Below are 18,374 nucleotides of genomic sequence, written 5' to 3'. Positions count from 1 at the left end.
AACTATCTTTAGCAGAATGGTGAGACCACAAGCACTCCCCACTAAAGCACACGGATTTTCCCTTCGGCTTCTCAGCCTTGGCAGCGCAGTGCGTTACATCACCGAGAAGGGCCTCTCACTCCACCTGAGGAATCTATCAGGAAATTTTATCACAAACCTTAGAAGTGACATTTTGCTCCTTCTCCATGTGGCATAGAGCTATTTCACACCTGTTAGTGAAAACAGTGTGCCTGTAAATAACATTTTTCAAGAGAAAATTAGAAATCGACTCCAAAGCATCTGTAAACAATATCCATCTACCACAATTATTGTACCACCAACTGATACACGAGTCTCAGGCTATCTATAGATATAATGAAAATCAAGTAAAAGAAAAAGGAAAAAGAAAAATGGGTTATTATAATGAAGTCTCTTTAAACACTATTCTTATAATTAATCCCATTGGAGAGTTCCATTTTTAATTAATACTTTTAAAGATTTTTTTAAGACGTAGAAGAAAAAATAAAATAAATGCTTTATTAAATATCTAGTTCTGGATACACATTTCATTCATGCATGCATGCATTTTAAATTCTAGGAAAACAGGAATTTTTGTCTGTCTTGTTCACAGCTGTGTCCTCAGCTCCTAGAACAGTACCTGGCATAGAGTAAGACCTCCCCAAAAGAAAAATTAAAATAAGAGAGAGAGAGGCAAACTATAAGAGAATCTTAACTATAAGAAACAAACTGAGGTTGCTGTAGGGGAGGTAGGTGGGGGATGGGATAACTGGGTGATGGGCATTAAGGAGGCCATGTGGTATAATGAGCAATGGATGTTATATGCATCTGATGAATCATTAAATTCTACCCTGAAACTAATAATACACTGGATTGAATTTAAATTAAAAAACAAATACCATCATCTAAAAAAGAGACCTCGTAAATATTTGTTGAATAAATTCATTCATCAAATATGTATTGAGTACTTGCCATGTACCAGACCATGTAATAGGGCCCAGAGATAGAAAGATTTGCTCACAGTCAATAAAGAACCCACTCCTCTCAATTCATGAGAGGTATCTGAATGCTTCTTTGAAATATCTAACAGGCTTCTCACACTTGACATGGACAAACCAAAACTTGTTCTCCACAGCTGCCCTCTCTTCCCTTTATGCCAAATTATTCCTACCCTTACCCTTCCTGTCTCAGTGGACAATACCGGCATCCACTTGATTGTTCAAGCCACAATAACATAATCAACTTCTCTTCTACATTTAGTTCCTTCATTTCTCCACCATGATTCAGCCACTGGTGTCTCTCCCAGAGGCCTCCACTAGTCTCCCTGCTGCCACTCTGCCACAATCCAATAGAATAATCCCTTTCAAACATGCAACAAATCAGTATACTACCTAACTTAACATTCCTTCCATTGTACTGAGATCCACTGACTCCCTACTGTGAGTCACCAGCCCTAATGAGCCCTGCCTCCAATCTGCCTTCCCCATTTCGCATTGTGTCCCACTTCCCTCCTGCCCATTGAACTCCAGCCTCAATAGCCATCTTGTGGTTTCTTAATATCTCCAAATGTGTCTTCACTTGTACATGCTCTTCCCTCACTGGAATGTCCTTCGCCACAATGATGGACTCTTTCTCAAGACTCAGGTTTCTCTTCAAATGTCACCTTCTGAGAGAAGTTCTCCATGACCATCTGTCCAAATTTCTGATCTTAAATTACCACTCATGTTACTTAATCATGGGTAACCAACTAAGAGATCTCCAAATACAGTCAAGCCCAAGCCTCTGCTTCCATCCCCTGCCTCCCCAAGAGGTAGAGGAATTCCTCCACTAGCATCTAACTGCCCCTCCTCACTCTCTAATTCAGTAACCTCCATGTTTATACTTTATGGGTGTTTCTTTACATACATTATATTGGGGGAGGGAAGGGGTTAAAAAAAATTAAGGCATGTCCTTGCTAGGTGGAAAAGAACTGCAAGAGGACCTCTTGTCAACTCAATGTGAATAAATTCCAATCTATTAAGCACTATTAGAAGATTTCCTATACTATAGCCAAAACCCATTCTAGCTGATAAAGCATTCAAAGGGTGGACAAAAGAAGAGGGGAAATGAAGGAAACAAATAAACAACAACAACAAAAGTATAATTAGAGTTAATAAAAGAACCAAGAAAGCAGATTAGATTGGAAGGTCAACTTGAGACCAAGGGACTCCCATCAAGTGGTCAAATAGAATGAGAAAATACAGAGGCCATTTTACTTGGCCATTAGATGGTTAGTTCCAAAAGGGGTGAAAAGAAGAAAACTAGATTAATGTACCTTCATATTATATGTGGAGAGATAGTACATCTATGCTTTATTGATTTATGAAAAAAGGAGCTTGGAGGAGGAAAGGAAGGGTGGAAAGAGGGCAAGTCTGGAGGGAACAATGCAATGTATTTAGAATAGATGGAAGCAGAAGCAGCAGTGGACATATATACAAGAGAGTCAGGAAAGAGTTCTCAGCAGAAGCTGTTTATCTGAGACCTAATGATGGCAGAATTTCCAAAAGAGAATGAAAGGGCCAGATCAGGAACGACCACAGGAAGGATGTTAAACATGTCAGAATCATTTTAAACATCTCTCCCAAGGTGTCTTTCCATCAGTGTTCTCATTCATACTTAACAGGTAACCCACTGTTTTGAATTATGCCAACCTGATTTGCCTGATAATCTGAAACACTGGCCATCATCCAGTAGTCACTAACCCGATTCAGTGACTTCCTACGTCCTGGAAATACCACCGCTCCTAGAACAACATCTGCTACTACTCTATCAGTTAGCATCAGTTACCGAGGTGACACAGTGAGAGGAGGAAAAGCAAACTCAGACGTCACCCTGGCCACCGAGGGTGAGTGGATGCTACTCCTGGTAGGAGCTGGGACCAGGGACCAGGGCGGCCTCCTGCCGCAGCTCCCACGCACTCACTGCGCATCATTCAATGCCAGGGGAAGCACCTGCAGTGGCTTAAATGTAAGAGTTTGTAAACAAACTTTTTGTTTGTCCCTAATATACAACTGGAAAATAATGAGAGGGAGGAAATTTCCTTTTTCCACCTTGCCTTTCTTCTTCCTATTTAAAAATTGGTAGAGATCAGGGGGCAACTGGATGGCTTAGTGGGTTAAGCGGTTGCCTTGGTTCAGGTCATGATCCCAGAGATCTGGGACTGAAACCTCATGGGGCATCCTGCGCAGTGGAGAGTTGGCTTCTCCCTCTCCCTCTTCCCTCCCCCTGCTCAGGCTCTCAGATCTCACTCACTCCCTTGCTTGTTCTCTCTCACATTCTATCTCAAGTACCTAAATAAAATCTTTTTTTAATTGTTAGAGATTAACACAATGTGAAAGCAATCTTTGATACTTTGAATTCTCAGCCATTTACTTCCTGGTAATAGGTAAAGGAGGTGGGGAGGGGAGAATTTAACCAAGTTTTTGTTTTTTTTTTTTTTTTTAATCACCCTGTAACATAGTATAAAAAATTTAAAGGGCCTTCCTCAAATTACCATGACTAAACTATTCACAACAGCTAAGACTTCCCTAAGCAGCTAAGACATGCTTATGCCCGGCTAGAAAAACCAATGAGATGTTTCGCAACACATATGCAGTTACTAAAGTTTTTATGAACTTTGCATAGAATAGGTCTTCAAATATTCATTAAGTGAGTTAACCAGTGAAAGAGAATCCACGGGTGAGGGGAAGAAAGGGAAAGAAATTCCACTACAAGAATTAGCAAGGTATGAATATGCTTTGAGTATTAGACATTAAATACAATTTAATTCAAAATCAGCATCCAAATAGCTGATGCTCAGGAGACGACAGATATAAAATCAGCAGTGGTCTCAATGAAACTGTTAAGAAGGTAAGTGAGTTGACACTGGGTATGATGTAATATCCTCTCTCTCTTTTTCCTCACATTCTCACCCTCTAATCATCTCTCTCCCTGTTCTTCCATCCCACGCTTCCCTAATCCCTGGCCCCTAACATTTTTGCCCTAGTTTCCAGAGAGGCAGAGGCCCTCCACTCTGTATCCTAGCGATATTTACACCTTCAGTCTACCCAGTCTATACACTCATTGCTTAATTCACTCACCAGCAAGTTATTGAGCTCAGCAAGTGTCAGACACTGTTCTTAGTCTAGAGCTTGAAAAAAAACCACCACAACAAGAAGAAGACATACTTGGTCCCATCTTTAGGCTGTTGAGAGTTTCTGTTTAAGCCAGTTCCAATACAAAGAGACATATATTTGGGGCTCTGGGGATACATGGCCTAACATTAGAATTTAACAATCCAATTGAGGAGAAAGGACATTTGAAATTTAAAGGAAGTTCATATTGGTTAAGAGTTTAAGAAAACCACTTAACCTAAGAAGACTGCTGGTGAGAGAAATGAAGGTCTAAGATGGAATATGAACAGGAGCAAGGATTGGCCAGATGGAAAGGCAGGTTAAGGCAGGCAAGGACATGGTCCAAAAGTAGAGGTAACTACTGCGCAAAGGCCCTGAGCCAGGGGGTTAAAATTCAGAAGACATCTTTCTGGATAGGACCTTTGCTTTATATAAATCAGGCAAACTGACCACTTTCTAAGCAGGCACATTGTACTCTTCTGTCTCCTCACCAGAAGCCACATGGGAATATCCTTCTTACTTTGTCCTTTGTCCTATACTTCCTTCAAGACACAACTTGATAACTCATCGTGTCTTGCCTTAAAATCTGACTTTTTAAAAAAAAAAATTTATTTATTTATTGATGACAGACACAGAGAGAGGCAGAGACATAGGCAGAGGGAGAAGCAGGCTTGCAGGGAGCCTGATGCAAGACTCGATCCCTGCACCTGGGGGTCACGACCTGAGCCGAAGGCAGACACTCAACTACTGAGCCACCCAGGTGCCCCTGACATCTATTTTTTTTTTATGTGTCTCTTTAGTTTATTAAGGCTTAATTTTTTTTTACACTAAGTCTTTTCCTACAAAGAGTTTAAATGGCTTTCCCCTATATTTCCTACTTTTTATTTTTCTTTATTTTTTTATTTAAATTCAATTAATTAACATATAATGTATTATTAGTTTCAGAGGTAGAGGTCAGTGATTCATCAGTCTTATATATAATATCCAGTGCTCATTACAACACATGCCTTTCTTCGTGTCCATTCTTTTCATCTTTCCTTTTCTTTCTTAAGATTTTATTTATTTATTCATGAGGGACACAGACAAACAGGCAGAGATATAGGCAGAGGGAGAAGCAGACTCCCTGCTGGAGCCTGATGCAAGACTTGATCCCAGGACCCCGGGATCATGCCCTAACAAGCCTAAGGCAGACACTCAACCACTGAGCCACCCAGGTGCCCCTCATCTTTCAAAGAGTTGTCACCTAAGTCCCTTATCCATGCTTGTGGTATCTGTACTGTTTCAAATGTCCTTTCTCCTCAACTACATTGTAAGAAGTTGCTTAAGAAGAGCATCCAATTGTCTGCGTCTTTCTTCCTAGTACAGTACTTTGCCAGAGCAATGCTTGCTGTTTATTAATTGTGTAGTTACATGGCTTAAATGAGCAAAAAAGAACATAATTACTACCCAAACTACCCTGTCATCAGGGTTCCTGACTGCTTTCAAGGAAGAAATGGAAAACAGTAAATTTTCTTGGTGTCACTTCCAGTGGATCTAAGGTAGGGATCTGTTCTGATGAGAAATTCCCTAGGTGGCTTCTGTTCTATAAACATGATCAATTTGGATTTAGGGGTTCAAATAGTCAGGTCAGCATTTTTACGACAAGAATAATTTAGGCTTTCAGTCAGAAATTCACCCTCTTTGCTGAGATGCTACTGACACCTCAATCTTCAGGACCTCTGAAATTTCCACAGAGAAAAAGAGGAGTCTCTTCAATTACCACATGAAGAGAGAGACATACTTGAGGCCTGTGGCAGTGAATTTCCAAAAGATTGGTGGCCAGAAACTGAAAGTAAAATGTCTAGTCATGATAAAAGGATACATCTAGCTGACTCCCTTAAATAAGATTTTTGAGAGCAACAACAACAACAAAAAAAAATCAAGTTTGAACTTTGAGAAAGATTATTTTCCTAGAGGCAACATCAGAGGACTTTGTGCATTTATTCAGTTCACTGGTTTACAAAGTCGTGGAGGCACATAGTTCAAAACAGGCTCTGGTTCCCTGTGTGAGATGCCCAGTAGTGAAAATATCCACTCCAAGGCTCAGAGCTGTCTTTTCATTAAATGGAAAATTCCAGTAAAAGTAACAAGGATGCTATCATATCAGCCTACTAGTACCGATGAAGTGATAACCCACAAGTGCATTTCCACATCTGAGGACAGTCTAGCAGGGTCAAGGGGCAGCAGGTAGTAATTAGTATCTGCCTGATGTAACCAGGTACATATTTTGCCACTTAGGACTTAAAGCAGACTTGAGTTGTCCTGAACTACTCACTATTATTAATACACTGCCTCTAAGAGTTAATTTTTTTTATTAACTCAATAAACACTTCTAAGCGCCTACTATGATTCAAGCACTGAGCTGGAGCACGGGTAATTAAACTCTCCCTGCCATCCAGGACTAACAATCAAGTGGTAGAGATAAATGTGTAAAACAGATAATTTTGCTAACAGGTGATAAGGGCTATAAATAAAAGTGAGAGGAGAGAACACTGGGTTCAAGTGAAGCATCAAAGAATATTCATCATACTGGTAAATGTTAGACAGCTAAAGGGACAGCAGTAGTGCTAACAACAAAGTCTGTGAGATCACTGCAATCATTCTTTAATTGCTTACCGAAAAAAACACATCTTAAAACCACTTATTTTTCTATCAGAAACATACTGATTGACTCATTCATTGGTCATAACACCCAGAAATTTAAAATCAGAGAGAGAGCAAAGCACAAACTTCACCATCTCCAGGTACTCCACCTATCTCTCCAGATAAACCTCAGTTTGAGTGTAGCAGGTTCAAACTTGCTGAAACAACCCCAGAAAAGCTTGTGTGTCTCCTGGTTGCCTTTGATCAAAAAAGCAAGAGAGACCAAATCAATCCCAAAAGCAACCTAAGACACAGCTAGAGCTCTCTGCACTCCCAAGGCCCTCAAAGCGGACCTTCTCACCTACCGTCCCAGACCACAGTTAACCAGACAAGCTGCTGTTCTTTCATGGGCCATCCCCTAGCCAGAGAGTCAACACTCCCCAACTAGTATCTAACTCATGAATCATCTAACTTTTATATAGTGTCTTGCACCTAAGAGCTCACTTGGATTTGTGAATGGATGAGTTTATCTACTTCTTTTTATCAAATTGTTCCTTCTGTGTCAGATGCTCTTTCCATGTCTCCCCTTTCTTCCTGTCCCACCACAAATCTCCACCCGACCTTTCATCATACCCATCAGTTGGAGTAATACTTGAAGGAAGATGGTGTAGAAGGAAGAACAAGAATTATGGAATCAACATTTCTGACTTAAACACTGACAGTATCACCTTATTAAGTCACTTAGTATCTGTGACCTCCAGTTTCTCCTATAAAATGGGAATAATTCCCCCAAATATATAGCGTTCGTGTGGAGGGAAAACTGAGATATGCATAAAGTTCCTGATAGGCTTTGGTGTCAAGCAGCAAGTTATTATTCGATACATGCTTTCCTTTCTTAAGACCCAACTGAAATGTCTGCTGAGAAGCTCTCAGCTTCCCCACTGAAGATCCACCTCCATAAGAGCATAGCAGTGCTTCCCTAGTCTCTGAAAGCCTCTAGAGGCAGAAAATCTGCAGTTAAGAAACTTAGACATGAGGGAAAGCAGGATTAGGAAACAGAGCAGCATTACACCTGAACTGTTTTGAATTCAGGAAAATGAAATTGTAACCCAATTTGCTAAATAAAAACAGTATGGATGGCATTTAGACTCCTTTAAAGAGCAATTATAATTACCGTAGTAGTATTTTCCATTTAGTACTCCATGCTCATTAGAAAATTTCTAAAGAGTTTCCTGCCCTGTAATTTATAATGCTGCTCATAAATTCATCTGGCTTCGAGGCAAATAATCCACATACTGCCAGAAGGTGTGTTTTATCTGCATCCAAGTGTTCGATGCCTATCTGATCTCATGGCTCAAGGCTGTTAACTCCCAAGTCTCAAGTTCCAACATGGTCTCCCAAACAGGGAAGCACATAGCTGCTTGAGAGGAAGAGCACTTTAGATAAGCTCTAATAAACTACCGTGTATTGCCAAATAGGCATTCTACTATCCCACTTCCCAGGACTCAGATCAATGTGGCTTTCCTGGGTCCATAAGAATCTCACGCCCAAAGGTTTCTGAATCCCCCAAACCCAAGGCTGCAGTTCCACAGTCTGAAACCGACCTTTCGTCAGCCTCTTCTATTAGCCTCCTTCAGGCTTCCCGAACAATACAATTGGTCCTATCCTGCCTTTTCCTTAACTCTCTTCCCTAGTACCCTTACCTGTGGCACTTAACACTTGACTCCTCCACATCCAGTGACCATACCCATAATTACTTCTACTTTAAAAACCCAAAACTAACATTGATGTGCCAGGCCCCATCCCAGCCTCAGCACTTCAAATGTATTAACTCAATTAATATTCACAACAAAATTAGGAGGTACCTCCTACTACTATCCCCATTTTACAGCAGGGGAAACTGAGGCTCAGAAGTCGTAAAAGGTAGAGTCAGGATTCTAACTTGGACAGTGTGTGGTTCTAGCAGTCAACATTTGCTAAATTTCCCATAATTCATCACCCACACCTCAAGCCACATGGCATCTATTTTTGGTCTAATACTAAGGTGTATGTTCAAGTGGGGGCTCAGTTAGTTGAGCATCCAACTCTTGGTTTAGGCTCTGGCCTTGAGATCAAGCCCCACATGGGGCTCCATGCTCAGTGCAGAGTCTGCTTTCCCTCTGCTTCTCCCCTACTCCCTCTCTCTCTCTCTCTCTCTCAAATAAATTAATTAGTTAAACCTTTAAAAATAATAATTTAAAAAAGGTGTACATTCAGGTGAAATAAATCCTTCCAAAATCACTACCTGTTTCCTTCTCCCTCTCCCTCTCCCCCTTCTCCCTCTCCTCCTCCACTTCCTCCTTCTCCTCCTTCTTCTCTACACTTTCTAATGTCAAATAAATATTGCTTGATCAGAGCCCCACGGTGTCACCACAACTGGGTAGATACCCAGATGTAAGAGAAATGGCTCCATGTCATATCCCAAAGTCTCTCCCTGCCTTATCCCATGTCTAGCTGAGAGGCATGCCCTCTCTCTGAGGTCAACAATGAATATGTGATACAGAAAACAGAACAAAACAAACCACTATTCTGGATCAGACTGCAAATAATTCTGTACAATATTTTGCTTTCTGACAGGAAAAAACGAGTTATTTTGTAAAAGACATCTACAGCTGCAAACTACAATCTTTACTGCCTTTTAATCAACTTTAATAGATCACTCACAAATATATCATGCCCCCCAAAAAATAAAATAATAAAATAAAAACTAAATAAAATATAGAAAGCAAACAGTAATAGAAATGTAAGGAGAAATAAACAAAACTAAAATTATAAAAAAAAAAAAACAAATATATCATGCCCTTGTGAACCAAGAAATGCTATCTAGGTAAAAAGCCTGTAGATTTTTTAAATAATATCTCTAATGAACATGAAAACTAACTTTTAGTGTCAAAATGTCTCCTGCACTTCTGATTTGATTCTAGGACTCACCAAGTCAGCCATGTTTACTCCATTCAATCATTCAGTAAACACTTTTTGAGCACTGGAATACCACAGTGGGCAAGGTAGGCAATACTTCTTCTTTCAGGGTGCCTATTGCCAGCATGGGACATAGGCAATAAGCAAATACTCGACTACAGATGACGATGAGTGCTATGAAGGAAATCAGACAGGATAATGTGAGAAAGACAGTGAAGTGAGTATAGGGGAAATTAGTTTCAATTGAGTTATCAAGGAAGGCCTCTCTAAGGAGGTAACATTTAGCTAAGGCCTAAAGCAAGCATGCACAGTCCAGGAAGAGGAAATAAAAATGCAGTCTTCAGGTGGGAACAAAAGCAAAGAACCTCTTCCCTTGGGACAGCTCACCATAGTATATACTTCTTCATGACTTTATACATAAATCCTCTCAACCTTAATCATCGTGGACTAAAGAATGCACATCACATCCATAAATGAGTTTCTATCCCTCGTATCGTCATAGTTGCCAAATTCCCAGGACTATTGTGTCTTGGTTCTCTCTGGAACACTCTTATCAGGGCCAGCTGCCCAGTAATACCTGTTGATGATTAACGCCGACAGACCATGGAAAACAGATTTTGCAAGTCAGTCAGCCATAAAATTCTTACTAAATAAGACTGCAGGAGATTTAGTCTAGTTCCTAGGGAGCTGGGCCATTCATTCCTGCATATCCACCATCTTGCCCAGTCCCTCACCCCCTCTCACCCCATCCCCAGGAGCCTGATAGCTGTGTCAAGTGATAACCTTTCTCAACCTATGGGATGCCAGTAGTTAACAACTGAGGAAGGTCCTTCTCATCACTTTATGTTGAAATTCTGCTAAGACCTCAGGCTTGTAACTCATACCAGATAAGTCATTTAAAAATTCTGACTTAACTCGATAAAGAGATAATTTACAAAAAGCTTGACTAGAAATTCCTGCTGAACCTATGTCCTAGGATGTACTAGACATTCCTGATAAGCCTATGTCCTAGGTTTAAAAAGCATCATAAAGTTTAAAATAGGTAATTTTCCTTATCATCACAGTAGGAATGGATACACTTTCTTCACATTCAGTCTTTTTATTATCCACATAGATGAATTTATTGGGCTTGAACTGTACAATTGCCTTAGATTATTTTCCTCCAACCCAGTCTAAGTCTCCACATTCCCAGGGCTTTGGGAAGCTCTATCACCCTTACTAACTTTACAGTGTGATATTCTCCCTCCCTTCCATCTTCACTCATTGGTCTGCATACCTCTGGAGAATGGTATAATCTTTTATACTTCTATGTTTGCAAATAACCATCTTATTGAAGAATTTTTCTTAATACCTCCAAAGTTTGTGTTTCTTAAATTGATATAATTTGCTTGTTTCTGTCCTATAGCTTAGGTCGTTTTTAATCCTAGAAATATTATACCTCATAATGATACATTTGAGAATGACAAATACAGCCAGGAGACCTAAATTCCAGTGCTATGTTTATTTATTCATTCAAAAAATGCTTACTAGATACCTATTATGTACCAGACTCTGGATCACTGATAGGTTTTTCAGTTTGGACAAGTAACTAACTTGTTCTATGCCCCAGTCTTCTTATTTGGACATATCTCTAAAGAGCACTTTGTACTAGATAATATCTACTCCTTTGCAGTTCTAAATATCTTTGCTTCTAAGTCCAGTTCTAACCTCCATATTGTCTCTAAATCATATTTGTTTCTAAGTAAACTGACGTTGGGAAATGTCCCATTAAAATAAAGGCTAGTACTCAGGGCACCTGGGTGGCTCAGTTGGTTGAGTGTCCAACTCAGGTCATGATCTCAGGGTCCTGAGATTGAGCCTCACATAGGGTTCCCCAGGGAGCATACTTAGATCTTTCCCTCTGCCCCTCTCCCCACTCACACACTCTCTTCCAAATGAATAAATAAATCTTTAAAATAAAGGCTAGTACTGGTTATACCAATTCACTAATATAATTTAACTGAGAGAGAAAAAATATACAATAATCAATATCTCTAGAGTTTAGATGATTATTTATAAGAATAATCAATAAAGAAATCATACTCTATATACTCATAAACAAGAGTCAGAAATCAGTAATGTTATAGATGGCTCAGAACCAATTTCCTCAGAAAGAAAAACCAAGCACTGGGGCACCTGGTTGGCTCAGTGGTTGAGCATCTACCTTTGGCTTAGGTCATGATCCTCGGGTCCTGGGATAGAGTCCCATGTCAGGCTCCCGACAAGGAGCCTCTTCTCTCTCTGCCTATGTCTCTGTCTCTTTCTCTGTGTTTCTCATTAATAAATAAATAAAATATGTTTTTAAAGTAAATAAATAAAAAATAAAATAAAACCAAGCACCGAAAATATAAACAAAAAATGTAAAACCCAAAGCTGGCTAGATTATGTAAAAAACAAGCATGTATATATTTATATATACATGTATATATGCAAATATATAAATATATATACATAGTACTACTGTATATGCTTTCTAAAGAATAATTAACAATATGGAACAAGGATCATAAAACTGGTTGTGGATATTAATCACAGAAATGGTCCTTCTGGGCTCATTCATGTAATTTTCTTTGACCAATGAACTTGCTTTCTTTCCAATTATGCCCCTTTGCCATAACCATGAGAATATGCCCAGGTTAGCCTGATGGATAGATGTATAAGACACACGGAGGAAAGCCAAGACTTTCCAGCTGGGACTGGCAGTTCCCCTGAGCTAAAGAGCTGGAGCTGGGAATCCAGGAAGGCTAAAGCAGCTAGAATTTTGTAGGAAAAATACCAGAGAATAGAGAGTTCTGGAGATCTGCAGTGGGTCCCCCTTGAGTCTTCAGCTAGTCAGAATACATGTGTGAGGAAACTATCCATGGTCTGAGAAACAACCACACGAAAGGATTAGAAAAATAATTCTCAGAGCTCACAAAAAGCTAGAAATAGTTCCTGTTTCCACCAACTGGGGTGGAAAAACTAATAATTAAAGAGACATCAGACTGAGTGACCAAAAGGGATTGGTCTGTGCAGTGGTATAAAATCTGCCTTAGACAAAATACTGCTCTGCTCCCACTGAGAAATACTTAAAGGCAAGACTAAAAGGATCAAACAGCTTCCAAGTAACCTAACTGAATCCCGGGACCAACATCAAAATATTTTTAGGAACGCAAAATATCTAGCTCCCAACAAGGTAAAATTCACCATTTCTGCATCCAATCAAAACCTACCAAGTAATTAAGTTTGCTAGGGCTGCTGTAACAAAATACCACAAACTAAGTGTTAACAGAAGTGGGTTGCTTCACAGTTCTGAAGAGTAGAAGTCCGAGATCAAGATTTTGTCAGGGTTAGTTCCTTCAAGTAATGGAGAGATGTGAGGGAAGGGTCTGTGCCAGGGCTTCTTCCTTGGCTTGTAGATGGCCCTGTGTCACTTCACATGCTAATTCTGTGTATGTGTCTGCCTCTAAATTTCCCTTTTCACAAGGACACCAGTCCTTGAATTAAGTCTTCTCATAATGAACTCATTTTAATTTGATCAGCTATGTATTCGCCCTGTCTTCAAATAAGGCTCATTCTGATATACTGAGGGTTAAGACTTCAACATATGAGTTTCTAGAGCAACACAATTCAACCCATTACACCAAGCCTGCAAATAACCAGAAAAATATGGCCCATATTGAGAAAAATCAATCGAAATGACATGAATCGTAGAGTTAGAATTTGACAAAGATGTTATAACAGTTATTAAAACTGTATCCTACTTGTTGAAGATGTCAGAGGCAAGTGGTATAATTAATGTTTCATATAGACTTGGAAGACTTACCAGGTCTCAAGTGAAACTTCTAGAGATATAAAAATATAATGTCTGAGATGAAAAATAATAGCAGATTGAACACTGCAGTAATAATTAGTAAAGTTGAAAACATAGCAATATAGAAATGATCAGAAATGAAACTCAGAGGAAAAAGACTGAGAGAAACATGAGCAGAGTATCACTGAGCTATGAGATGACTTCAAGCGGCTTATAGCTATGTAACCAGACTGTCAAAGGACAGGGATGGACTGAAAAATTATTTGAAGAAATATAGCTGAAATTTTCCGAATATGACAGAAACTAAAACTACAGAGGCAAGAAGCTCCACAAACTCCAAGTATGAGAAACATGAATAAAACTACAAGAAGCCATATTGTTATCAAATTGCTTGAGACCGATGATAAAGAGAACATCTTAAAAAGGAGCCAGGAAAAAAACGTGTTAACTTCGAATTCTAAACTCAGTGAAAATAGCTTTCAAGAGTGAAGGTGACAGGGTACCTGGGTGGCTCGGTGGTTGAATGTCTGCCCTCGGCTCAGGTCGTGATCCCAGGGTCCCTGGATCGAGTCCCACATCAGGTTCCCTGCATGGAGCCTGCTTCTCCCTCTGCCTATGCCTCTGCCTCTCTCTCTCTGGGTCTCTCATGAATACATAAATAAAAAATCTTTTTAAAAGATAAATAAAAATAAAAAATGAAGGTGAAAAAAGTCATTTTCAGGCATTCAAAAGCTACAAGAGTTTATTAATAGCAAACCTGCCCTACAAGAAATGTTAAGGGAAATCCTTCAGGCTGAAGAAAAATAAGACTGAATGGAAACCTAGATCTATCAAAGGAATGAAAGCACCAAAATGATAATTATGTGGGGACTAGAGAGAAACTTCTTCACTATTTCCTTCCTCTCCTCACCACTCAGCCCATGTCCCTCTTAGAAATACAACTGAATGAGGCTTAGTTCCATATGCTCAATTTATATGAACATTATCTATGTAAATTACATTCATCAACAGTCATCAACAAATATTCCTTGAGTCTACTCTATATTTCAGGCCTTGGAGATAAAGTGACCAAAACAGATTAGCCCCTTTTAAAAGTTCGTTGAGCTCACATTCCAGCTTTGATTTTCTGATTCATGAACATGAGAACACAGTATTACAGTCACATCGCAATCTGCTGATATTGTTTTATTTATACGTTGTAGTCATTCCCTCCAGGCTGCAAAAACTTGGTTGTTTCTATCATCTTCATGATTCAGTCCATGAATAGTCCAATATGATAATCCAATTAATAAAAGGCCACTAAATATTGTCAGAACTGTTAGTTACATAGGCCTATATCATAATGCACTACAAAATGAAGCAATTTTACTATTTTCATTAAGTCATATTTTATCAAGCTGTTGGAATTGGAATAGGAAAAAAGGAGAAAAGGGGATAAAGAAGACATTAGGGCTGAAATAAGTTTCTATTTTTTTGTAATCCATAAATTTTGCAAAAGGATATAATGGCGTTCACCATAGACATACACAATAATGTCAATATATAATAATTAAAATGGAAATGGAAAAAGCAAAGCCATGAATATCTAGAAGAAGCAGATATACTAGCTTCAAGTGTTTACTTAGTTAATATAATTATTAATAAACATGGTTTGGAGCTTCCTGGTAGCCTTAGCAAAAAAAGGGGAAACACAATTTGTAAGAAATTGTGCTCTGTGTTAGGGAAAAAAGTTATTAATGCACAAATACTCACTGCCTTTTTTCTTCCCTTCTCCTAGGTGTCTTTAAATATTACTTATCCCAGCCAGGTTTTTGAAAGATATTACAGCTGATAAAGGGGTGGGGAGAAGAAACAAGAATATACACCATGAAGAAACTCAGGTACTCTATGCCACCATCTGAAAGAATAATCATATATTCCGGAAACAAGTAAGTATTATGAAAGTCATTCTCTCACCCAAAAAATAGGTTACTCCTTCAAAAGCCTATGTAAATTCTACTCTACCATTTTACACTGGTTAAATGAACAAACAAGTGCTCTTTGGTAAAACTAAATAATTGGAAATCAAAATAGTGAAATGCTGAAATCACCATCTTCAAATTAGCAATGGCTATTTTTATGCTAGGTTTTGATTTGAGGAGAAAGGGAAAAAAGTATATTCTAATCTACTTCCTAGGAACAGCTGTAATCAGCAGATGCTTATAATGACAAAACTCAAGTAATTAAACATCTACATTTAAAAATCTGTTCAACGGGGGTGCCTGGATGGCTCAGTCAGTTATGCATCTGACTCTTGATTTCGACTCAGGTCATGATCTCAGGGTGGTGAGATCGAGCTCTACATAGGGTTCCACACTCAACAGGTAGTCTGCTTGAGACTGTCTCTCTCCCTCTCCTTTTGTCCTCCCCCCCCCCAATAAATAAATAAAATCTTTTTACAAAATCAGTTCAACAGCAACAACAAAAAAGTCATCTGTGGATTTTTACTTATCAAACGTCTAGAAAATGGCCTATCTCTAAATGGACTGTCATCAAGCTTTACAGCAGATGTGTTTAGGCAAAAAATTTAACAAACAAAAAAACGAAAATGAAGAAAGAAAGCAATATTATTACCTTGATACTGCCTAGCTGCCTCTTTTACGGTATAAATATATAGAAAGAGACATTACTATGGAAGTATCAGTCTATCTCATGGCTTTTGTGTGTTTTTGTCAAATCCCACAGAAAGCAAGATGGCATTAGAACACTTGGCTATTTCCCTATGCTCCATTCTGTTTTCACAGCCTTAGTAACCCTTTGTTAGAATTTCAGCAACTTCTGAGTTCTCTTGTTGGCCCTTTTGCAAATAGGTAAATAAGTTACTGGGGAAAGTTCCCATCGCCATTCATTCATTAAATTAATATCGGTTGGCTCTCTGATGGGCCAAATAGGATTCTAAACAGAGAACAAAATGAGCTAAAATCTCTGCCATCATGGAGCCTACATCCTAGTGTAGGAAGAGAGACAATAAAAGAAGTAAGTAGAGACTATGTCAAATGGTGGTAAGGGTGATGAATCAGGGAATCAGGGAATCAGAGAAGGGGAAGAGGAAGCTGCTGAGGAGGAATGGCAGTTTCAAAGAAAGAAAGGTCTCAATGAGAGAATATTTGAACCCAAACCCACAAGATGTGAGAGAAGGAGCCATATAAACCACTGAAAGAAAGAGGATTCCAGATAGAGGGAACAGGCTGCTCAGGACGGAGAAATAGCAAAGACCAGTGCAGCCAGAGAAGGGGGGTGGGGGGGATAAGTCAAGCCATGACAGAAGGAACAGAGCTACATAGCAGATCATGCAGGTCTCAGAAGCCATTGTTAGTATTTTGTTTTTCACTCTGAGACAGATAAGAAGTCATGAGGGGTTTGAATAAGGAGAACCATGAAATGACAGATGTATTTTAAATTCCCATGTTGGCTGTTGTGTTGAGCACAAACTACAGAGGATCAAGGGGAGAAACCAGTAGCCTCTATCAGAAACTACAGTGTTTCTGGCAAGACCAGGGGTTGTGGCATCCATCCATGGTAAAAACAAACAAACAAACAACCTCTTGTAGATGGCTGCCCATCCAGCAATTTTTGGCCTGGGTGCCAGGGGTTGACAGTCATATGAACTTTTAAAAAATGTTCATTGATCTTTAATAAAGGTATCAGAAAGTTTTGGAAGCCAATACAAGTCTCCAGTTTACACATGGAGACTGGTATGAAGATCTATTGCCAGTGAAACTCGAACCACAACAATACCTCTATTTTTAAGGGCTGAGATTTATTCACTGGAGTTTCTGCTTTGATGACAAATAAGGATTCTCATTTGTTTCTACTTTTGCTATGGAAAATACTTTCTCAATATAATCAGATCATGTCCTTCACTTAATAGATGTTATACAGTGAGCAAAATTAAATTAACTTATGTTTTGATGACAGAAGATTTACATTAGTTCAGTATCCTAATTCTTGCCAATAATTCATATTAAGTGGACATTTGGATATAGAAGTAAATGATACATGAGGTTGGCATGAATTTACACTGAATCCCAGGGTACACTTGAGAAATGTGATTATTTTTTCAAATGCCTTTTGAAAACACATGTTTGTGTTTTGTTATCATACTTTTTTCTCCTAAGAGAAGACTGAAGATGAAATCTGGTTAATGAATTATGGCTAATCAAGATATGGTTCCCTGTGATCCCAGCCTTTGAGGGCTACAGTGCACATCATTTGATGACTCTACAGCTGATTATGATACACACCAAATAATTACTGAAATTCATCATCTTGTTTCTGAAATAAACATATCACTAAACTCAACCGTGATTCAAAATATAGATCAAAATACTCTCTCCCATGATAAGCCTGTACTTTTATAGCCTTCCCTGCTATTCTCACTACAGCAACATTTTTCTGGACTGACAGGACTGTTAATCATATTTTCAAGCCATGGGTTATTTACATCCTCCAGTACATTTCAGTGAAATTAATTTGAGTTGTCCTCCTTTCTTACCAGCTTCTCAATAAATCTTTCTGGCAGTTTAAATAGAAATATCATCAAGACAGACTGGCTTGTGGCAAAAATCACCACTGTTAAATGTTCTGCCGAGAGCATACATAGTAAAACGAGAAAAAATGGAAAATGAAGAATTTTTTCAATAACTATGAATAAAACAGAAACCAGAAAATATGTGAAATGACACATGATATGGATAAGAACAAAATTCCGAAAGGAGTATTACATACCCACTCTATTAGTTTTCTAGGGCTGCCAAAACAAAGTACCACAGACT

General features: G+C 38.8%; 2 long non-coding RNA genes across 5 annotated transcripts in view; one reads left to right on the top strand and one right to left on the bottom strand.

Annotated features, from left to right (window-relative positions):
* LOC102152855 overlaps positions 1–16,312 on the bottom strand; it is a 62,833-nt gene extending 46,521 nt beyond the window's left edge. For 2 of the 4 annotated variants that reach the window (XR_005362013.1, XR_005362015.1), the window contains exons 1-3: positions 16,174–16,312; positions 15,313–15,457; positions 9,741–9,902 (exon numbers count right to left, since the gene is read on the bottom strand). This is a non-coding gene — a long non-coding RNA (uncharacterized LOC102152855). Of the gene's footprint in view, positions 1–9,740; positions 9,903–10,115; positions 10,250–15,312; positions 15,458–16,173 lie in introns of those variants that run through there. The other 2 variants (XR_005362016.1, XR_005362014.1) reach the window with 2 other exon arrangements.
* A 56-nt stretch (positions 16,313–16,368) lies between these two features.
* Positions 16,369–17,918, top strand: LOC111096875. Its single transcript, XR_005361623.1, has 2 exons — positions 16,369–16,575; positions 17,718–17,918. It is a non-coding gene; the product is annotated as an uncharacterized LOC111096875 (long non-coding RNA).
* The last annotated feature ends 456 nt before the right edge of the window (positions 17,919–18,374 follow it).

Source organism: Canis lupus, chromosome 7 (genome assembly GCF_011100685.1).
Source record: "Canis lupus familiaris isolate Mischka breed German Shepherd chromosome 7, alternate assembly UU_Cfam_GSD_1.0, whole genome shotgun sequence".
Classification (NCBI taxonomy): Eukaryota; Metazoa; Chordata; class Mammalia; order Carnivora; family Canidae; genus Canis; species Canis lupus.
The sequence above is the reverse complement of the archived record's forward strand: the minus strand, read 5'-3'. Positions and strand labels throughout refer to the sequence as shown.